Here is a 22,804-nt window from a genome sequence, read left to right as displayed (position 1 = left end):
GACAAGTTAAAGACCATGTTATTTGGTGAAAATTGTAGAAATAATTTAAATAAATGTTTTAAAAGAAACATATGTATGTATGGATTTGCTTAAGAAAAATGGTGACAGGAGAAATGTAACAGAAAGTAAAATCAATAAACTAACAATAACTTGGGAATTGCATGGTAAGGAGTGTGTTGTTAAAAATGGTAACATACCATAATTGCATAAAAGTTGATTGAAGTAAATGAAAATTAAAAGTAAATCCATTTATTGTAAAATTTTTCTACAGATATTTTATTGATTTATTATGATTTTGTTTTAATTTAAGCAATTTTGCATAAGATTACGGTGACATTTTTAGTGCGCAGAGAAAACAGATTCATTGCGACAATCGAGTTGCAAATATATATTTTGCGTGGACACCCACTGTTACGTCCCGCTTATGTTTCGCCAATATTTTTTAACCCGTATTTTTGCAGATAATCAGGAATATACCTTTATGAATATCAATAAAAAAGAGTAATGTATAGCCAATACATTAATATATATTCCTAAAATATATCTGGGGGCTACGGACATCGCTAGTCCGACTCCGCTGTGTATAATACTATATAGTTTCGCAACTGAATATTGTTGAAATAACAAACAGACTAACTTATAAAGTATGATCTAATTTGAGGTTAAAAAGTAAATTGGCTGCAAAATGATGAAATGACAAGAATTGTGCTGCCATCGTTCGAAATTTATTTAGTACAATATTGGGAAATTTTAACCATGTAACGCTTTGGACATAGGTGAATTTGCCTTTTGAAAAAACTGAATGAAAACAAAGCATTTTTCAATAAAATAATTTTTAGTGATGAAGCCTACTTTTAAACTAATGTTGACATTAGCAATATTTGGTATCACAAAGATGTCGCCACGAGCCACACAGCTGCATGAGAAATGTCCTGGTCGCGAAATTTCTATATTGCCTTCCTCGTTTTTGTGATTAACGCGGCTGGAATACTTTCTCTGGAGCCATCTGAAATTCGGCAGGGTGGCCCTTAATAAACGAAAGTTGGATTTTGGCCATTCTCACCCTCCAGTTTGGTGAACATTAGTAAAAAAATCATCCTGAAAAAATTTTAGGTAAATCGGTTGGGGTTAAGACGTGCCGCAAGCCCTCTGAAGTTTTGAGATGCATTTACAAGGGGAAAAATGCATTTTCTTCAGTTTTTGTAAAAAATTTCCCATTAAAAAATTACTTTTGTAATTTAATTTAAAAGAATCGAAATGTGTACGTAATTGTCGTTCTAATGAGACATAAAAAACAGAAATCGGTCAAAAAATGTTAAAGTTATTAAAAATTCTCCAGGCCATTAACATGTCTTAGAGCCAGTTTTTGACTTCGTATTTAAATATGAATTATATTTAAGTTCTATTTAAATACGAAAATGAGTTTCTCAGTGCTTTTTTAAATGATACTTAAATGGCCAACGTCGGCCATTTAAATTCTATTTAAGTTTCATAAACTACCATATGTTTTTGACAGCTGACTTTTGTTGTTTAGTTTTTTTTTCGACTCTATTGTAGTGAAAAAAAAAACCAAACAGCAGCGCGCTGCAGCGTTTTGCTAAAAAAAAAGCGTCTTGCAAAAACTACAATTCCGATGCGGGGCAATTGGAGCTTCTTTTGTGCATTTTCCTACCAATAATTTTATTGTTTAATATACTTTCATTTCTTATTGGGCAAAATTTAACAATTTTTGTTTTGGTTGAACAGCTGTTTTAAGCAAAACTATCGATAATTTTTTGATATTTAGTAGTGCTGCCATACTTTTATCTTATTTAAATAAGACAAATTATGTAGCACTGAAAAACTCAAACTGTATTTAAATACAACTTAATTTTAAGTAAAAATTAAGTAAATACGTATTTAAATAACAAGTCAAAAACTGGGCATTAGGCCACTAGAACAAGAAATGTAGGAACAAAATTAACATATTTTGAGAAATATTAAAATAAAAGCTAATTTTTACTTAAAATATGTCCATATATACTTGTATATGAGTTTTTGTCTTCGTAGGTTACCGTTAACCTATTCATAGGTATGAACAAAAAAAATAAAATTTTTTAACGGCAATTTCAAAACTCCATTTTCAAATTTTTAAAAATATTGTTAAACAAATTTCAGAATTTTTTGATCATCTCATTGGGATTTATTAAGAATATAATAGCCCAGGAAAAATTTTGTGAATTTTTGTAATGACCACTAGTTATTTCATGCATTCTTTTGTAAGGAGTGGTGGTTACCCAGCACATTATTTTATTTACTAGAATAAGTACTTATTTTTATGCAGGCTGGTAATGAACTTTTGCATTTAGCACAGCTATCTAGTGTGTTTGACTGGAAAACGGGAGGTTAGTGGTTCGCCACCTGTCAAAGCCATTCATTTTTTTGTTCATATCATATTCATTTATATGTTGATGTTAAAACTATTGTTAACTTACAATAAAATAACTCGTACATGGAGCAGTGAGTTAGCAGCTTGACTATCAAACACAAGCAAATAATGTGACTGTTCGATTCCCACACAAGGCAATATTTTTTGTGTTTTTTTTTTTAGCTACATATTCTTGTTGTGAATTTACTACTTATTTCTCAACTGATTGTAAGTACATTTGTAAGCTTGACCCCTGAATTTTTTAAAAATCTCGAACAACGGTAAGTAGTGTTTCAGTCAAATAATAAGTAGTTATCGCTTTGCTCCAATTATACTTGCTGGCTTACTAGGTAAGTAAAGTTTTTGCTGGGAGGGAATAAAAATGTGAAAAAATTATGAAAATATCTCTTATAGTTTTTCCGTACCTGCGATTTAAATTTTGAAACTTCTACTAAAATCGGAAGACGTTAACCCTTAAATCGTGGAGTTCAAAGGTCAAATTTTTCAATATTTGGAATTTCTCTTGGAAAGATTTCGAAATGTTCCAAATGTTGTATATTTTTGGGCCGATTTTGATGAAATTTAAAAAACCTTGAACACATCAAGGTTTCCAAAGCTGATATCCGTTTTCTGATCCTAGGTTTGGGATTTTAGAACATATGGCCAAAAAATTGGAATTTTGATAAATTAAGTCAAATTCCGAAAGGTGTAGGGGCGAAATATTCGGTAAAAAGGACATGTTTTTATACCAAAATATTCTCCGTAAAGATCCTTACACAAAAACATAAAATTGTGAATATTACTTTTGTTCAAGATGTTACTAACACAAAAATTTTAAACTCAATTATTTCGAAATGGCAAAAAAATTATACACTATTGTTTTATTAAGGGGACGATATGTTCTTAAAGAAAGTTTTTTTTAAGTCACCTTATCTACTATTGTTTTAATTTTTTAAATTGAAAATCGTTTATTTTTGGATCCATAATAGATATTGACCTGAAATCTTTTGTATATAATTAGTAATTAATTCGGTCCAAAAGTATGCCCTATATTTAAAAAAAAGCGGACCAAGGTATGGCTAAATTTTAAAACTTCAATTTTGAAAAGCCGATAACTTGGAAATTATAAGAGATAAATAGCAAGCATGTTTTTTCAAGACCTAGATGAGCGCTTTCAAAAATATAAAAATTTTTGAAATCGGAAACGTGTTTACATTTCGAAGGTACCCTCATAGCATTTTTAGGGTCCATTTTAATAACTTAAACTCCAATACACCTTGTCTACTCCCAAGTCAAATTTTATTCCGATCAGACCACTGTGTGATGTTTAAAGAATGAATTAAACTTTTATTTTAGCTGGTAACATTTACAACTTTTAATAATGTAGCTAGATTATACATTAAACTACTAATTACAAGAAGAATTGATAAAATTATTAAATATGTATTTTTGTTTTATATATAACCCCACCAACTCCAATATTTGTTTTCCCATCAAACAAGAATGCTTGCTCAATTTTGATTACATGTGTCTGGGCTAAATTCTCTCACATTTCAATTAGTTAATTTGCAAAGTTATTTTGACATTTGTTTAAATATTTTTTTTTGTTTGTTTGCGATTGCTACCAAAATAAGTTCATTCAACTCTAACAAAAACTTTATGTTTTTTTTTATCTGCATGCTAACTTTCTTCATTGGCCGGCCACTGTACTTGGTGACTGTATGGCAAAATAATGAAAACAATGTTGCCTTTGGTGTTTTATTACAAATTAAAGTTCATATAACTGCACTTTATAGCTTTTTGGTAATTACAAGTTTTCCTATAACTTCTATTGGCCAAAAAAAGAAATTCTAACAACTTTGTTCATTTATGTTGTATAAATTTCTAATTCGTTTTGTTAAGCTAAACCTGAGAGTTTGTTGCAAAAGTTAATTAATCACTGACTGGTGGTTCATACAACAAAGAAGAAATACCTCAAATATGTAGGAAACAAAAGATTACATAAACGTGTGCATAACGTTAGTTTAGTTGAACTTGGGGTTACAATACTGGTTTAAGTTTAAAACTGAAGTAAAGTGGTCAACGAGTTAGAAAAGAAACAATAAAATACATGCATACATTTGCTAAAACTGAATTCAATTAAATAAAGTAGTAGCTATTATTTACATTCATGTGTCTTTAATTTTCTTCTAAATATCTCAATATTTTTCTAACATTTACTCAATATTGCTTGAGTTCCATTGTTATTTTTTAATTTAAACTTTCAATTTCTTTCGTTATGGTTCAATTTCTAAAAGAAAACAAAACTAAACATAAATTTAGTTTCTTTCAAACAAAGTTTTATTTCAGTTTTTTTTAATTTTTTATGTATTTCTGTTAGTTTTAGTTTTGGCCTTTTTTCAATTTTCTTTTTGGACCATTCTAAAGATTTACAACTCTTATATAACAAAAACACTCTATACTACCAATATATTTCGATGTTTTCTCATTTCTTTAGTTTTCAGTTATTGCTGTTAATCTACGAGAAACTTGCAACATATTGCCACAATATTTCAACCAGCAACAACAAGCATAATAATAATAAAAGAAACAAGGAAAAACCAACAAAATGTTTTTGTAGAAAAAAAAAAAAAACGTTTGTATATTGTAGGCTGACATTTGCATGACAATCCGACAAAACAAAAATTGAATTAAAAATTATATATAAAATAAAACAATAAAACAGATGTGTTTTTTTTTTTTGGAAAGACCAGACCATAAGGTCTGTTACAAATTTTAATAGTATTTTTCTTGTTTTGCATAAAAATGGGAAACTTTAAGTGGGCGTTATGTTATAAAAGAAATTTTGGTTTTAGATTTTTTTATTTTTTTGTAATTTTCATAAAACCATAAATATAATTTTATATGGTTCATAGTTTTTTGTAATAATCATGTTGATGGTTATTATTCTTTTATATAAAATTTGTTAAATCTTGTCATTATTATAAAAAATAACAACTTAGGAAACCTTTAATTAATATGTGTACTGGGAAATTAAATAAAATCACTGCACCACATTTGCTCAATGTATTTTTATATCCCTCACCATTACAGTGGGGCAGAATCACAATTTTTTGGAAATAAATCTGGCATTTCTAAACGGCTGGTCCGATCGGGATAAAATGCTCCAAGGTCGGCGCTATGGGGGCTTTAAGTAGGGTACCTTCGACATGTAAAATGTTTAAACCCGTGTCATTTTATTGTTTCCCATCCGCTTTCAAAGATTACACGGTGCTACGATGGAAAAAAAACTTGGAAAACGACCTAGCGTTTGTTATAGGGCTTGCTGAGTACGTTACAAATTGTGAAATTATTCTGAAAAAAACCGTTTTCACTGATGTTCGTCAACTTATCGATCTGTAACTCAGTAAGTTTTTGTCCGACATTAAATTAGTTAACGGGTTTGGAAATAAAACTGATTACGCTTTAAAATTACGTGCAGTTTTCTATACATTTGTAAGTTATAAGTATTGTTTTTCTTAAGAATATCTAAAAGAAAAACAAAATATATCAACTTTTTTGATTTTAGTCGCTTTTCATTGCTTATTTTGATATGAAAGTTTATAAAACTTTATACCAACATATATAGGAAATTTAGTTCTTAATAAAACATGGTTTTAATTATTCAAAATTGTAAAAGTTATTCAACTTTTAATTAACACCATTTTTATTATTTTCTCCCCCAACAATAAAATTGTAGAAAAAAAATATTTGTAAAATTTTGTATTTACAAGGTAAATTTTTTCGAACTTTTTAATAAACCAATTTTAACATATAAACCAATTTTAACATATAAACCAATTTTAACAAGTAATATCTCATTTTTTCCCATATAAAGTTGTCTTTAAAACACTGTGCAAAAAAGAATAGGTTTTTATAGAAAAAAATTAAAATATCTATTGTTGAATTTGAAAAATTATTAAAAAAAATAAAGCGAAACTTTTTATAAAAACTTACGCAATTTTTTCGATATACATTTTGTGCATACATTTTATGAAAGCTTAATTCTTTGTCTATCCATAATTGTTTAAAATTTTGAAATCGGTCTAAAAATGTGTGAGTTAAAGGTACTAAAGTACTATGACCTACCCTAAACAGTTTTTTTTCAAAATATCTCAAAATTTTCAAAATCTTTGAAAACGGTTTTAGTATGTCCTCACCTAGGCCTACAACCCCCATTAGGTCGCTTTTCAAGTTCTGACAAAATGTGTAATTTTTTAGCAGAGTGTTATTATATTTTTGAAAGCGCTCTCTTATAATTTCAGAGTTATACCCATTTCATAATTTAAATTTTAAAATTTTGCCATACCTTGGTCCGCTTTTTTAAAAATATACGCCGGACTTTTGGACCGAATGGACTCGATTTTTTTTTAGTTAAACAACTAAATTACTAATAATATCACTAAACAATATCAATTATGGATCCAACAATAAACGATTTTCAATTTAAAAATTCAAATAGTAGATTTTTGCTGTTTTTTTTTGTCGAAACGGTGACTTAACTCTTTTTTTGTTAAAAAAAAACTTTCTTTAAGAATATAAAAAGTGTATGTTCTTCTGTAAAGTATCTTTACGGAGAACATTTTGGTATAAAAAATATGTAAAATTGTTCGAATTTATTTAAGAAATTTCAACTTTGGGTAACATGTTCTAAAATCCCAAAAATCAGAAAATCAGAAAGCAGAAATAAGATTTGGAACCTTGATATGTTCTCTATTTATCCCCAAAGTATTTTCCCAGCACCGAAGGAAATGTGGGTAAATATGGGTAAAATTGTGAAAAAATACAATTTTGGGATTTTCGCTCCAATTTTTAGGAATTGCGGGATTCCCTATGAGTATTAAGAACAACTTAATTGCGTTAGTGCTGATGTGTGTAACGTGCTAAAATATTGTCCCGACACGCAATCTGCTCAGAATCACTTTCTGAGTTGATTAAGCGACGTCTGTCTGTCTGTCTGTCTGTCTGTCTGTCTGTCTGTCTGTCTGTCTGTCTGTCTGTCTGTCTGTCTGTCTGTCTGTCTGTCTGTCTGTCTGTCTGTCTGTCTGTCTGTCTGTCTGTCTGTCTGTCTGTCTGTCTGTCTGTCTGTCTGTCTGTCTGTCTGTCTGTCTGTCTGTCTGTCTGTCTGTCTGTCTGTCTGTCTGTCTGTCTGTCTGTCTGTCTGTCTGTCTGTCTGTCTGTCTGTCTGTCTGTCTGTCTGTCTGTCTGTCTGTCTGTCTGTCTGTCTGTCTGTCTGTCTGTCTGTCTGTCTGTCTGTCTGTCTGTCTGTCTGTCTGTCTGTCTGTCTGTCTGTCTGTCTGTCTGTCTGTCTGTCTGTCTGTCTGTCTGTCTGTCTGTCTGTCTGTATGTCTGTCTGTCTGTTGAAATCAGTTTTCTGAAGACCCCAGATATCTTCGGGATCCAAATCTTCAATAATTCTGTCAGACATGCTTTCGAGAATTTTGCTATTTAAAATCAGCAAAATCGGTCAAATCACAAATGGCTGAGATATGAGGAAAAAACCAAGACAACCTCGATTTTTGACCTATTTTTTACCTATATCTGGATTACTAAGACATTAATATAGACAATATGGATATCTAATGATAGATATTTCAAAGACATTTGCAACGACGTATATAAGACCATAGTAAGTTGGACCTACAATGGGTCAAAATCGGGAAAAAAAAATTTTAACCCGAATTTTTTTTTTCAAAAAAAAAAATTGAAAAAACAAAAAAAAAATTTAAAAATTTAAAAAAAAAAATTTTTTAAATTTAAAAAAAAAAAAATTTTAAATTTAAAAAAAAAAAATTTTTTTTAATTTAAAAAAAAAAAATTTAATTTAAAAAAAAAATTTAAAATAATCGAAAAATTTTTTTTCCAAAAAATTAAAAAAACAACTGAAAAAAAATTAAATTTTGTTTACCTAAAAATATTTAAAATTTTTAAGTATAATTTGGTGAAGGGTATATAAGATTCTGCACAGCCGAATATAGCACTCTTACTTGTTTTATTTTGTTTTTATATTGTTTTTTGCATACAATTTTATATACACATACAATTCAATAGAAATAACTTTCATATAAACGTATATCACACGCCCTAATTTCATGACGATCGGCATATAGTCATAGCTCCCATATAAAGATCTCTTCCGAAAATCAGTCACGAAAATAAATTATTGAAATTTTAAAAGTAAACTACTTTTGCTCATTTACTTAGTGTAGGGTATTATATAGTCGGGCTTGACATACTTTCTTACTTGTTTTCATTTGCAAGTGGCATGCATTACATTTGCCCTCACAGGCAACATAAGCATGATGAACACTAGCAGCAGCAGCAGCCGAAGCAAATGGAAAACAAACAATCACTGCAAGAAGTAAATACATAGGAAAAGTATCATCATTAAACCACAGAGCTTCTGTGCAAAGTTTCTGCTACACATAATTTTCAGTTGCATTAAAAACAAAGTTTTGCTCTTAGTCGTCTTCATTTCCAAAGCATCTGCATCTTAAGTCTAACCAGAGTATCTTTCAGCATCTGTAAGCAAATGTTTGTGTTTGCGTATTTGCTTAACTTTCTTGCAATAATAACATACAGGCACTTTCACTGTTTTTCATATAAATCTTCTTAAAATTATATTATTTTTTGCCTTTTTTGCTGCTTCTCCTTAGAGATGCTGGTTGGTTGCTAGGTTGAGATTTACAAAAGATAAAATAAATTTGCATTGCAACTGAAAATCTCATATATGTACTAGGATATTCGCCAATACATTCACTCATCAACCAAAGTTTTGAATACAGTCTTTGTTATACTTATTATATCTGGCTGCTGTTTGTTTTGTTTTCTAATTTATTAAGCCTTAGTTTTAGTAATAAACCATATACAAATTGCCTGAAAAATACATTGACTGTTTAACTAACTGCTAGTTATTGTGGTGACTGACTTCTCTTACTCAGCCACACGACTTACAAAAACTAAAAGTTCCCATTATACTCTACTTTGAGACTGGTATAACTTTTATTGTTTCATATCTCTATGAGTAATAAACCCCAACCTCATCTTATTTAATACTATTGAGAATACTCTATAGATATTTCCTCATATGTACTCCAATACTGAATCTTACTCTGTTCATTTATTATGTTTGATTATTAAATTGGTATTAAAATAAATAAACTGCAGAAAAAACTTAATTAAAAAACCAAAAGAAACATTCGCAAAAAAAATATTTATATTACGACATGAATAGTTTTCATTTAATTCCGCATACCAATGATTTTCTTTTAGTTATTTTTTTTTTATTATTATTTTTTTGATGAGATGATGATGAGTTTGTGAAAATTTGTTTTTCTTTTACGAATTACTTATGAAATTGTTTCACATTACACAAGATACTCGCATGTATTATGAAAATGTTATAGAGTATATATTGGAAGTATGTTAATATTATTTAATCAAAAAAAAAAAATCTGTGGAAATTTGTTGAAATATTGTGGCTTTATTAGATGAGATCAATTAAAGTGATATTTACAACTGATAACTAAGAGATAGATCACGTGTTAAGAGAAAAAAAACAGAAGCTAAGGACCTTTGGCCTTTAACAAAAAAGCTCTGTTTAGATATAGGGAGCAAACAAAAATGTTCGACTAGGCATCGGACATTACCCGTTCCAAATTTGTTAAAACTTGGTTTAGTATGACTTCTTTCGAGTTTCAAAGTTCATATCTATATATATAAAAATTACATGGTCCATGTATGTAATGGAATCACGTGAGAACGGCTGGAGCGATTTGGCTCATTTTTTTTTTATTCGATTCGAAATTTTCAGGAAATGGTTTGTAAAGAAAAAAAAAATCAGAAATTCCGGGTAAAACTCTGAATTTTTTTTTTTAGTCCAGTCAACTGTAATAAAAAAGCTCCCTAAAGTATGCAGTACAAATTTAGATATTTTATTTGCAAATAAATAATAACAGGCAGGTGTATGTGGGTTAGAGAAACTTGAAGAACTAACATTAGTAAATGCTATCGGGCGTAGCCGGGGCGGTCAACTAGTTAAAAAGAAAAAAAGTACTTTTTTCCCAAAAAATACCGAAAAATTTTTTAAATTAAAATGCTTTTAAGTTTGAATTCGGTCATGACTTTTAACCTGTTCTTTTTCTGTTTGTATATACATTTGCTGTTAGTCCAATAAAATAAAAATGAAAATGAAAATCGGGAAATATTTGGAACCGCTAAATATCAAAAAACTGAAGTAGGGTGGGTAAAAATGTTGAAAATTTAGTTTAAAAATGCGAGTATTTCATAAGTTGTAAGAGATAATTGATAGGCATGACGAGGTTTTTTACAGTAGTTGACAAGGAGATTCTTTATATGTAATTTTTTTGAAATCGGAAACCAAACGAAGAAATAGGAATGTTTTAAAAACGAGGTGTCCTACTTAAGGGACCCCTGGCGCGCATCTGGTGGGCCCATGAGGTCCAAACTCACAACTTAAACTCGACAATACTTCCTCTTTATGTATGTCAAATTTCTTTGCAATCGGACTAAGCGTTTAGAAGTTACAGATCTATTTCCCTCTATTTTTTCTATACCACTGTGCGATGAATGAATTATATTTAAATAACAGTTTTTTAATGAAACTAAAAAATTAGATATTGGAAATGGATATACAGTGAGACCTCGATTATCCGTAATGGTCGGAACCGGGAGCATTCTGGATAATCTATTTTCCCGGTTAATTGAGTACCAATTTTAAGTAGTTTTTTAATACATATAGTTTTTCGATAATGACATTTACGGCTCTATATTGCACCCTGATCAATCAGTTGGATCAATATCGTCCAATTTGGTAGACAAACTATCACAATAACGTTTTCAGCATTAAGGCAAACTGCTCTCAGGTAAACAATTTCAAAAAATGTCTGTTTAATCTCCATTATCTCATTGGTGAGTTTTTTCATTGATATGAATTCATTTAATTTTTCCACGAAAATTGTAGCAGCTATATAATCAGCTGCATATTTTTCTCCTGCTGCATTAGGTTTGTGAATACAATGTCGCTTTTTTATTTAATTTTGAGTGAAATATTTTAGCCTCTTCTTCGCTGTTAATCCAGAAATTGGAGTTCCTTTAAATCTTTCCTTCCGGAACCATTCATAAATCTACTTTTGTATATGCTTTCGAATCATCATATGCAATAGAGGGAATTCCCCTTTTTCGTTTTATTCATATTGTTCAAATTGATTGTTCAAAGATAATCGAAAAAAAATTATGATTATAATCCCGGATAATAGAAGTAATTACGATCCAAAAATATTTAAATTTTCTTTCAGGGTTAATTGATGTTGCCGGTTAATCGAATCACGGATAATCCATTCCTCACGTATAAAATTAATGGCTGATATTTTTTTATTCCGAATTAAGATTAATAAAGTATTAAATTCAATTGAAAATTTCTGAAATACAATTGGAAATGGTGTATATTTAAAATATGGTAACACTAATTCTTAATTGTTATGAAACTTTTAGCCGATTTTACTATCTTAGTCCGAAATAAGTGAGATTAATATAAGATAATTGTCATTGTTTTAGGTAGTTTGGTATTGAAAATCAGGTAAATTGGCTAACTACACAGAAAAAACTATTTCTTAAACCGTTTCAATTCAAATATTTGTCATATATTGAACTGGTTTCAATTATTTCATAATTAAATCAAGTATTCATTTGCTCAAAAACAAAATTTCTTGATATTTTCTATTGAATTTTGAGTTTTGAATTTGATTATTTTGACAATTGAATATGCAATTTTCGTTATTGGTTGAATTTCAAATACAAAAATTATTGAATAGATAATTTTCGTAATTGAAAACACATTTTTGTTATTTTTTGTGTTTCAATTACGAAAATTATCTATTAAATAATTGAAACCAGTTCAATATGGGATTAATGTTTGAATTGAAATATAATTTTTTCTGTGTAGAAAAAAAGCTATAAAATAAAATGTGAAATAACGTCGATAATATTTAAAGTTTTTAGCGAAAATAATTTTCTGCACTGTTACGGTTACTTCTTTTGTTGTTGTAATGTGTGTATGAATTTAATGTGTATAACCAACATATCATGTTGTTGTTGTGTTGTTCTATTTTTAAAACTGAATGTTTACATGTGTCTGAATGTAGAGACGACAGTAATTTGTGTAATTCTATGCGGAAGTTATTTAAGATTCGGTACAGCCAATATTTTTTTATCTATGGACATAAGTTTCGGTAGATTTAATCAAATTCATTATCAATTCTAACTGATACTTCACTTAATAAGAAATTATGCTGTAGCCATTGAAAGATTTTTCAAATTTTGTTTTTTTATTTGTTTAAATAAATAGTGCATTCAACTTGGCAACAGACATTAGTTTAGTAAAGATACTTTTTATTATTGATCAGATGGCATATATACACATTATTAAAGGCTTTAATTCCAATAAATAAAGAGTGCTAATTAAAAAAAAACAATGAAATTTAATGTTAAATCAATAAAACTTTTTTACAAGCTAAGCTGTTTGCCAAAAAATTCCAATATATAAAAAATTCTCTTGATTTCAAACTGTTTTTAATAGCAGTGTGCTAATTAGTTAACACAGGCTGCTAACATATGTATTTATGCAAAATTAAAGCAAAAACTGTTTATTTAATTATAATAATTTCAATATAGGTTAAAAATTTTATGATAGTAAATTTTTTCAAAACATGTAAATTTAGTTATTATTCAAAAAATTTCTACTTTATGTTTAAAAATAAAAAAATTAGAAATTTAAGGTGATTTGATTGATTTTAATTAAATTTTTGTATTAGAAACAAATTATATAAAACCGTTACTTGTGTGTTATAATCATATAATTATCATTTGTATTATGATATTTGAATTTTAATGCAATTGGCTTAAAATTTATTTAAATAACTGTATTTTGGAATAATAAATTTATGCTTATTTCGCCTTTCTTTACTTTCTTCAACAGTTACATATCATTTTACACAATTACGATTGTGAAATGTGGCATTCTCATTAATAACGCATGCGCAACTTATAATTGAATGGTAGTATTGAATGGAATGGTTTGGTTTGTTTTGTTTTACCATGGAATGGGTAAGTGATTTAATATTTTCTTATAATAAAATAGACTGCATAATTTATAGTGGTAATTATTGTATAATTTTCCATGGCATTGTTGTAATTATTAGAATATTTGTTACAGTACTTTGCAACTGTTTGGGAAGCATTTCTGTTATTCAACTTACCCTTTCCTCGTTGTTATGTGGAATGTGAGTGAAATGATGAAGTAAACTGAAAATGAAAACAAAAAAATACAGTTAATATGACTTTAGAGATAGTGGTTTTTTAAACCAGTTAGCTGGGGAAGAAGAAATTTAGAAAAATTGTTGATTGTTGAAATTAACATTGATGCCCATTCACACACACACCCATACGAGAGACTGTAACAATTACAACAACAAGCTAAACTACAACAAAATGCTTATTATTAAATTCTTAAAAACTTTACAACAACCAATAGTTAACATTGTTATTGATGTAATTGTTTCCATTAAAAACATCAAGCTTTGTTTATAATTGTCTCAGATTTTCCTTTACAACTTTTTTTGTGCTGCACCAATTTAGCTGTTTTTCAATAGCAAACTGCTTAGGACTGTTGTAATCAGTCTAGCAAAATCTTATTAATTTCGGTTGGGTATTTTGTACGTGAGAATGATTTACACACACAAAAAGAAGAACATAGCTAAATCAACTTAAAATTACAAAAACAACTTAATGTCAAACAAAAAGCTGGTTGTTGTAATTAAATTTTAAAAATAAATTACAACAACAACCTGTAAATCATAGCTGTAAATTGTGAATATTTTTATTCAAAATATTTCCAAAAACTTAATTATTTTTGAATTTTAGTTATATTTGAAAAAATAAATTTATATTGAAATCATTCTATATTATTCAAAATAGGATACTAATTAATATATATCTATTTAGAATATAAAGCAATAAATATTATTTGATTTAAATAGAATACGATATTAAATATATTATACTTAAAAGTTTTGAATAAACATTGATAAAATTATACTAATATTATTTGTATTTTAGTAACAATAAGTTGTATTTTATTCAATATATAATGAATAGATTTTAAAATATTTTAATCAATATGAAAACATGTAATTATTTTCAAATTATATTTTTATAGTAAAAATTAAATATTAATTTAGTTTATTCAACTAGTTATAAATGAAATATTATTTTATTTATTCGAAAATTTGTTGATAGATTTTATTCAAAGCAATTTTCTTTGAATAATTTTATTTCTCCAAAAAAAAAGAAAAATATTTAAATATTCAACAAAAAAATTTAGAATACTTTTATTCATAGAAATTTTCTTTAAATAATTTTATTTGTGAAAATAAAGTCAAATATTTTAACAACAAATTTTTGAACAGTTTTATAAAAAAAGATGTTTGTGTGTGAAAATGAGCTCGGACGATGAAGATTTTTCATCCGATGATTATGAAAAAGATCCTTCGTTTTCTATGAAAAAACAAAAACAATGCTCAAAAATAATTCAACGATAAATAGCCGTAGGAGGAATGCCATGTCAGACGATCATTTTGAACAACTAGTTACTTTAAAAACAGTTTTCAAAAATAATTCATGAATTTTGTTCTTCACAATTTAAATTAATAATAAACCTCCAATTGAAACCATAAATCTGTGTTCATATTCTAGTGATAATCAATGATTAAGTAGTATTTTTTAAAAATAGAATATTAGATATCAGAGAATTAGGGTCTGAAAAAAATGTGTAATACATACGTTTTGAAAATAACTTTTTCAACTCAGAATGCAATCAGAAGACATTTTACATCAGTATTATTGTGAAATAAAAATATTCTTTAACATTTATTAGAATTATTTCTATTCAGTAATTTTTGGAAAAATAAATTTATTTGTTTCAAATTTGTGAGAAACTAGCATGCAACCCGCTACTTCGTTAGCGAAAAAATGTGGAAATAACAAAACAACTACGTAAATTATTTTAAAATGTTTATTATAGAAATTTTAATTATTGCGTAAAGTAAATACACCTTACAATTGTTTGTAGTCCATGATATTTTGAAGTATTAAAGCATCTCAAAACTGCTTGCGTAATTGAAAATTCATAATAATAATTGCAAATATTAATAGTAGATAGATAAAGATATACTAATTTAATAATGTGTGTGAAGTTAAATTTCGAAATTTATAACCCTAGACACAAACCAGTTGAGTTAACAGAGTTATGTTTAAAAGTTTACATGACACCGTTAAACATTGTAAATCAAGGAAAGTGTATTCAAAATGGAATAATAACCACACGGTTGAACCTAATGTACCACTAATGATTGAAACGGGAACTAATCTCCCGTTTTTTCCAAAAACTAAGTCAAATCATAAATGTCAAACATAGTTTTATACTTTTGCGGAATTTTTAAAATTTAATTATTATGGATGGACGAATCTAAATTCATGGAAAACGGGAGATGATGGGCAGATGGAACTTGCTGGAATTTATAGCCAAGGTGTTTTTCTATCAAAACCCATGGTCATAACCCTTAACAGTGCGAGTTTTGATAGAGAAATTAAAATTTTTCGGAAATTTAAATTTCTTGGGAGGATGATCTAAATTTCTTGGAAATGGGAGAAGATGGGCGGATGAATCTTGCTGGAATATTTAGGTAGGGTGTTGGTCTATCATGGTCCGTGGTCATAACCTTTAACAGTGCGAGTTCTGCTAGAGAAATTTAAATTTTTCGAAAATTTAAATTTTTTTGAGGATGATTCTAAATTCTTTTATAACGGGAGAAGATGGGCAGAAGGAACTTGCTTGAATTTATAGCCAAGGTGTTTTTCTATCATAACCCATGGTCATAACCCTTAACAGTGCAAGTTTTGGGAGGAAGAATTTAAATTTTTTGGAAATGGTAGAAGATGGGCGGATGAATCTTGCTGGAATATTTAGGTAGGGTGTTGGTTTATCATGGTCCGTGGCATAACCGTTAACAGTGCGAGTTCTGATAAAGAAATTTAAATTTTTCGAAAATTTAAATTTTGTTTGAGGATGAATCTAAATTTCTTGGAAATGGGAGAAGATGGTCTATCATGGTCCGTGGTCATAACCTTTAACAGTGCGAGTTCTGATAGAGAAATTTAAATGTTTCGAAAATTTAAATTTTTTGGAGGATGAATCTAAAATCCTGTATAACGGGAGAAGATGGGAAAATTAAATTTTTCGAAAATTAAAATGTTTTTGGAGGATGAATCTAAATTTCTTGGAAATGGGAGAAGATAGGTGGAATGAACTTGCTGGAATTTATAGATAAACTGTCCCACTATGATAATCTGTGGTCATAATATTTAACAGAGCGAGTTTTGATAATAATTTTTTAATTTTGACCAAAATCAAAATTTAATATACTTGGGAGGCTGAATCCGAATTCTAGGAAAACGGGAAAAGATGGGCGGATGGAACATGATGGAATTTATAGATAGGCTGTTAGTCTATCATCGTCCATGGTCATAACCTTTAACAGTGCGAGTTCAGAGAAATTAAATTTTTACGAAAATTTAATTTGGAGAATGAATCTAAATTTCTTGGAAATGGGAGAAGATTGGCAGATGAATCTTGCTGGAATAGTTAGATAGGGTGTTGGTCTATCATGGTCCGTGGTCATAATCTATACCAGTGCGAGTTCTGATAAAGAAATTTAATTTTTTCTAAAATTGAAATTTTTTGGAGGATGAATCTAAATTCCTGGATAAAGGGAGAAGATAGTCGGATGGAACTTGCTGGAATTTATAGTCAAGGTGCTTTTCTATCGTAATCCATGGTCATAACCTTAACAGTTTGGAAGGATGAATCTAAATTTCTTTGAAATGGGAGAAGATGGGCGGATGAATCTTGCTGGAATATTTAGGTAGAGTGTTGGTCTATCATGGTCCGTAGTCATAATCTTTAACAGTGCGAGTTCTGATAGAGAAATTTAAATTTTTCAAAAATTTTATTTTTTTTGTTGAATGAATCTAAATTTCTTGGAAATGGGAAAAAATGTGCGGATGAATCTTGCTGGAATATTTAGATAGGGTTTTGGTCTATCATGGTCCGTGGCCATAACCCTTAACAGTGCGAGATCTGATAGAGAAATTTTCGAAAATTGGAGTTTTTTGGAGGATGAATATAAATTCCATCCAAGAAATTTAGATTCATCCTCCAAAACAATTTCAATTTTCGAAACATTTAAATTTCTCTACCAGAACTCGCACTGTTAAAGGATATGACCACGGACCATGATAGACCAACACCCTATCTAAATATTCCAGCAAGATTAATTCGCAAATCTTCTCCTATTTCCAAGAAATTTAGATTCATCCTACAAAAACAAAAAAAAAATGTCCGAAAAATATAAATTTCTTTATCAAAACTCGCACTGTTAAGGGTTCTGACCACGGATTATGATAGAAAAACACCTTGACTATAAACTCTAGCAAGTTCCAACCGCCTGTCTTCTCCCTTTATCCAGGAATTTAGATTCATCCTCCAAAAAATTTCAATTTTAGAAAAGTTTAAATTTATCTATCAGAACTCGCACTGTTAAAGGTTATGAACACGGACTATGATAGACCGACAACCTTTTAAATATTCCAGCAAGATCAATCCGCCCATCGTCTCCCATTTCCAAGAAATTTAGATTCATCCTCCCAAGAAATTTAAATTTCCGAAAATTTTTAATTTCTCTATCAAAACTCGCACTGTTAAGGGTTATGACCATGGGTTATGATAGAAAAACACCTTGGCTATAAATTCCAGCAAGTTCCATCTGCCCATCTTCTCCCGTTTTCCATGAATTTAGATTCGTCCATCCATTATAATTAAATTTTAAAAATTCCGAAATAGTATAAATCTATGTTTGATATTTATGATTTGACTTAGTTTTTGGAAAAAACGGGAGAATAGTTTCCGTTTCAATCATTAAAATGAGGACCTTAATTTACTGAAATTGTTATTAAATTTTGCGAGAACAAAATTCTTATTTTAGCGAATAGGAATAAACACGTGATTTTTTTTTGAGAAATGCTTTAATGAATATATTTTTATGAATATTTTTTGTTTTGTTTCACATTTCAACAAAATAATTTGTTTTGTAGTTTTTTATCAAATAAAACTATAACATTTCAAATAGAATTAAACCAACTATATTTACAACACTGTTATTAATATTTTCCCTCATAAATTCCCATATACATTTCATATAACTGTATGTTGAATAAATTTTAAATTTATTGAATAAGGTGAAAATAATAATTTTTATAAAAAAGGTTAAGGTTTGTGTCTGTACTATTGGAATTTTCAACACCATTAGAATTCAACTAATGGTGAATAGGGTGAAAAACTATATATTTTAAAATAAAATTAGTATTCTAAACATGAAAATAAACATTCTGGTGTAGGCTAAGGGTTTAGACTACTGAACTGTAGCCGAACTACATCGGTTCGAATCTCAGTGGAGGCAAAACAATTTTATTGAAAAAAAAAATAAAACTACTTGAATAGAATAGTAGAAATGAATTTCAAAAAAGTACCAATATAAGTGTACTGAAGTTTGGCCCTTTTTACCCATTTGTATTTGACTTCCGAATAGCATGTTGTGGATTCTTTTTTGTGTGGTTGGAAGAATATTTTATCTTTTTTTTATTTTTAAATTGAATAAATAATATCAAATCTCCGTTTTTATCCCGTTTTTTGTCCCCTTTTTGTCCCCCGTGAAGAAATAATTTTCAAAAAAGTACCTAGTAATACGTACTATTTGAAAATAATAGTTCATGGAATTGTTAGTGAGAAAATACATTTTGATAAAAAAGTACCAAAAAAGAAAACAATTTTGAGGCCTTAGGAATTCGAATTTCAAAAAAGTACCAAAAAGATTTCTAGTTTTTATTGATCTGAGCCAGATACATTCAATATAATATTTCTATGTTTATTTATGTAGGAGATATACATGTTAACAGAGGGTTCTACGGGGACTATTTTTACCCCATATGGCCACTTGAATTTTGAATTTCAAAAAAGTACCAAACACCTGTCGGCTCTTTTTTTGATTACAGGCGGACGCATTTAAAATATTATTTCTAAGTTTATTTGTTTTGGAGATATAGAGGTACAGGTTTTACCCGTTTTTGCCCCATTTGTCCCCCTTAACGACCGAATTTCCAAAAATCCCTTCTTAGTGGATCTACATATTGTAAAAGGAACCCATTACCCGAATTTCAAGTTTCTAGCTTTAGCGGTTTGGGCTGTGCGATGATGAATGAATCAGTCAGTCAGTCAGTCAGTCACGTTACTCTTTTATATATATAGATAAAAATATTTCTAAAGTTTTATTAGAATTATTTCTATTCAATCATTTTTTGTTTGAATAATTTTAGTTTTTTGTGTTTTGTTTGAATAAATATTCCAAAGAAATTAGTTAATTTTTTTGTATCTAAATGAAATAAATTTAAATTTTATTCAACTGTGTTTTATTTGAATATACAAAATTTTACTATTTTCTAAAAAACTATCAATATAATTTAATTAAACTAATATAAAATGATTATATTTATAATTTATTTGGTTTTAAAAGATATAAATATTCATAAATTTAACTGTAAATATTATTAATCAATTAGACAAATACTTTATTTAAATAATAAATAATTTGGAAAATAAATATTTATAATTGGAAACAAAAACTAAAATAATATAAAAAATATTTATATTTTGTATTTTATTCACAAGTTACAGCTATGCTGTAAATATTATTAACATTCAAATAGTTTGTATTTTCCTTAAATTTGTGGGGCAGATTTTTGGAAATAAATCTGGCATTTCTAAACGGCTAGCCGATCGGGATAAAATTTGACATGGTATGGTATGGTATGGGCCAAGGAGTATTCGAATTTAACTTATTAAAATGGGCTCTATAAATGATCCAGGGACGGCACTATGGGGGCTCAAAATAGGGTACCCTCGACATAGGGATACACATTTGTTGGTATGGAAAGTACAATATTTTTGATGGACGGTGTTTTAAATTGGCATATTTTTCAATCTAATTGAGATATTGACTTGAAATTTTATTTTTAAGACCAAAAATTAACTTATTTAAACAAAAAAATATAACTCGGAATAAATGTGGATCAATTTGTTCCTAATATTTGCAATCCTATTGAAATTTAGATACAAATTTTAGTTTTAGAATCTCAATAAATATGTAATATGTAATAAAATCTTTATTTATTAACAAAACTCAATGAAATTTTCAGCGTTTTTTAAAATTGTCATTCTAAATAACAAAATGTAAAAAAACTTATCAAAAGGTTAAAGGGAATCCCGCAATTCCTAAAAATTTTAGCAAATATCCCAAAAATGGTATTTTTTACAATTTTGCCCATATGGTCCACATTTCCTTCGGGGCTGGGAAAATAATTTGGGTATAAATGGGGAACACACCTAGGTTTCTAAAACTGCTTTCCGTTTTTTGATCCCAGCTTTGGGATTTTAGAACATGTGGCCTAAAGGTGAAATTTTGATAAAAAAAATAGGTCACATTCCGAAGGGCGTAGGGACGTCATACTCGAAAAACAGTACATGTCTTTTATACCAAAATGTTTCTCGTAAAGATACCTTACAGAAAAACATAAAATTGTTATATGTTCTTAAAGAAAGTTTATTTTTATTAAAAAAAGAGTTAAGTCACATTTTCGCCCATTTGCTTATTTCAAATTAGAAACCCTTTAGAATACCCTAGAAACTCAAACAAATAAAGTTTATTAACCTCCTCCTTTTTTGACAAGTTTGTAAGCGTCTTTTAACAAAAATCTCATTTGTTGCAACTTGATTAGTTTGGGAGCAAAAACCCAATATACAGTTCACATGGCTCAAAATACAAAAACAAACAAAAAAAAAACTAAAAATCAAACGACAAAAAACATGTTTCGAAATTTAAAATTTCAACAAGCAAAAAAAATAACACAAACAATAAAATTGCAATAAATTTCCCAATAATTTGCTGTCAACATTGTAAGCGATTGAACTGAAAACCAGAGTCATAAACTAAATTTGCAATTATGCAAAATATAATACAAAAAATGAATAAAGAAACAAAATTAACAAAACTATGTATTACTTACAAATGACAATTTGACCTGAATTCAACTCACGTAAAAGTATTTAAAGAAGTTTTTTTTTTTTTTTTGTAAAGAAGGAGATTTATAATCAAAATGACAAAAAGCCAAAATCAATTTGGTTTAGATGCAAATAAATGTTTGCAATTTCAAAAAAAATGCCTTTAAGTTATTGACAGTTGTTGAAATTTTAAAACATTTGCAATAGGTTGATTGTAATTAAGTCGATGTTTTGTAGAATATTTTGTAATAAGATTCCATTGCCAGATAAGTTTTTTATTATAGTCTTCAATGTGAGTTATTTGTAATTTGAAGGGTTTTTAATAGTTAAATATTTGTGGTGAAATAATATAGCGAATATCAACAGTTAATACCCTGCAGTTCATTGAACTAGTTCCTCCAAGTCATATAAGTTATGAGAACTACTACTAGTGAATGTTTAATCAACGCGCAATGTTAATGTCTGGTGAATTTAACATGGTGGCCGATTGGCACACTCTGCATAGCACTTCACTATTAAATTCAATAGTACTAGTTCTACTGCATTTGAGCAAAAAAATATAAAATATTTTGTATTTTCTACACTACACAGTGGGGCAGAATCCAAATTTTTTTGAAATAAATCTGTCATTTCTAAACGGCTCATCCAATCGGGATGAAATTTGACATGGGCGTAACCAAGGAGTATTCGAGTTTAACTTATTAAAAAGGGCCCTATAAATGATCCTACAACTGATCCAGGGGCGGCGTTATTGGAGCTCAAAGTAGGGTACCTTCGACATGTACAATTTTTAAACACTTTTTTTGTTTTCCATCCCATTTCAAAGTTTTTTTATATTTTTAGAAAGGTCTTGAAAAAACATGCTTGCGTGAGCTATTTATCTCTTATAATTTCCAAGTTATTGGCATTTCAAAATTGAAATTTTGCTATACCTTGGTACGCTTTTTTAAAAATATAGGTCGGACTTTTGGACCGAATGGACTCGAATTTCTTTTGTCGGTTAGACAACTAAATTACGAATAACACACAAAAGATTTCAGAACAATATCAATTTTGGATCTAAAAATAAACGATTTTCAATTTAAATATTCAAAAAAAAGTTAATTTTTGCT

General features: G+C 28.6%; 1 protein-coding gene across 1 annotated transcript in view; it reads right to left on the bottom strand.

Moving 5' to 3' along the window:
- LOC135963353 (serine-rich adhesin for platelets) overlaps nt 1-22,804 on the bottom strand; it is a 203,328-nt gene that overhangs the window by 83,599 nt on the left and 96,925 nt on the right. Inside the window, exon 2 of the mRNA XM_065515167.1 lies at nt 13,723-13,768. The gene's annotated coding sequence lies outside the window, so the exon portion shown is untranslated. The remainder of the gene's footprint in view (nt 1-13,722; nt 13,769-22,804) is intronic.

This window comes from Calliphora vicina, chromosome 1, assembly GCF_958450345.1.
Source record: "Calliphora vicina chromosome 1, idCalVici1.1, whole genome shotgun sequence".
Taxonomy (NCBI): domain Eukaryota; kingdom Metazoa; phylum Arthropoda; class Insecta; order Diptera; family Calliphoridae; genus Calliphora; species Calliphora vicina.
Note: the sequence above shows the minus strand (reverse complement) of the source record. Positions and strands in the feature narration are given on the sequence as shown.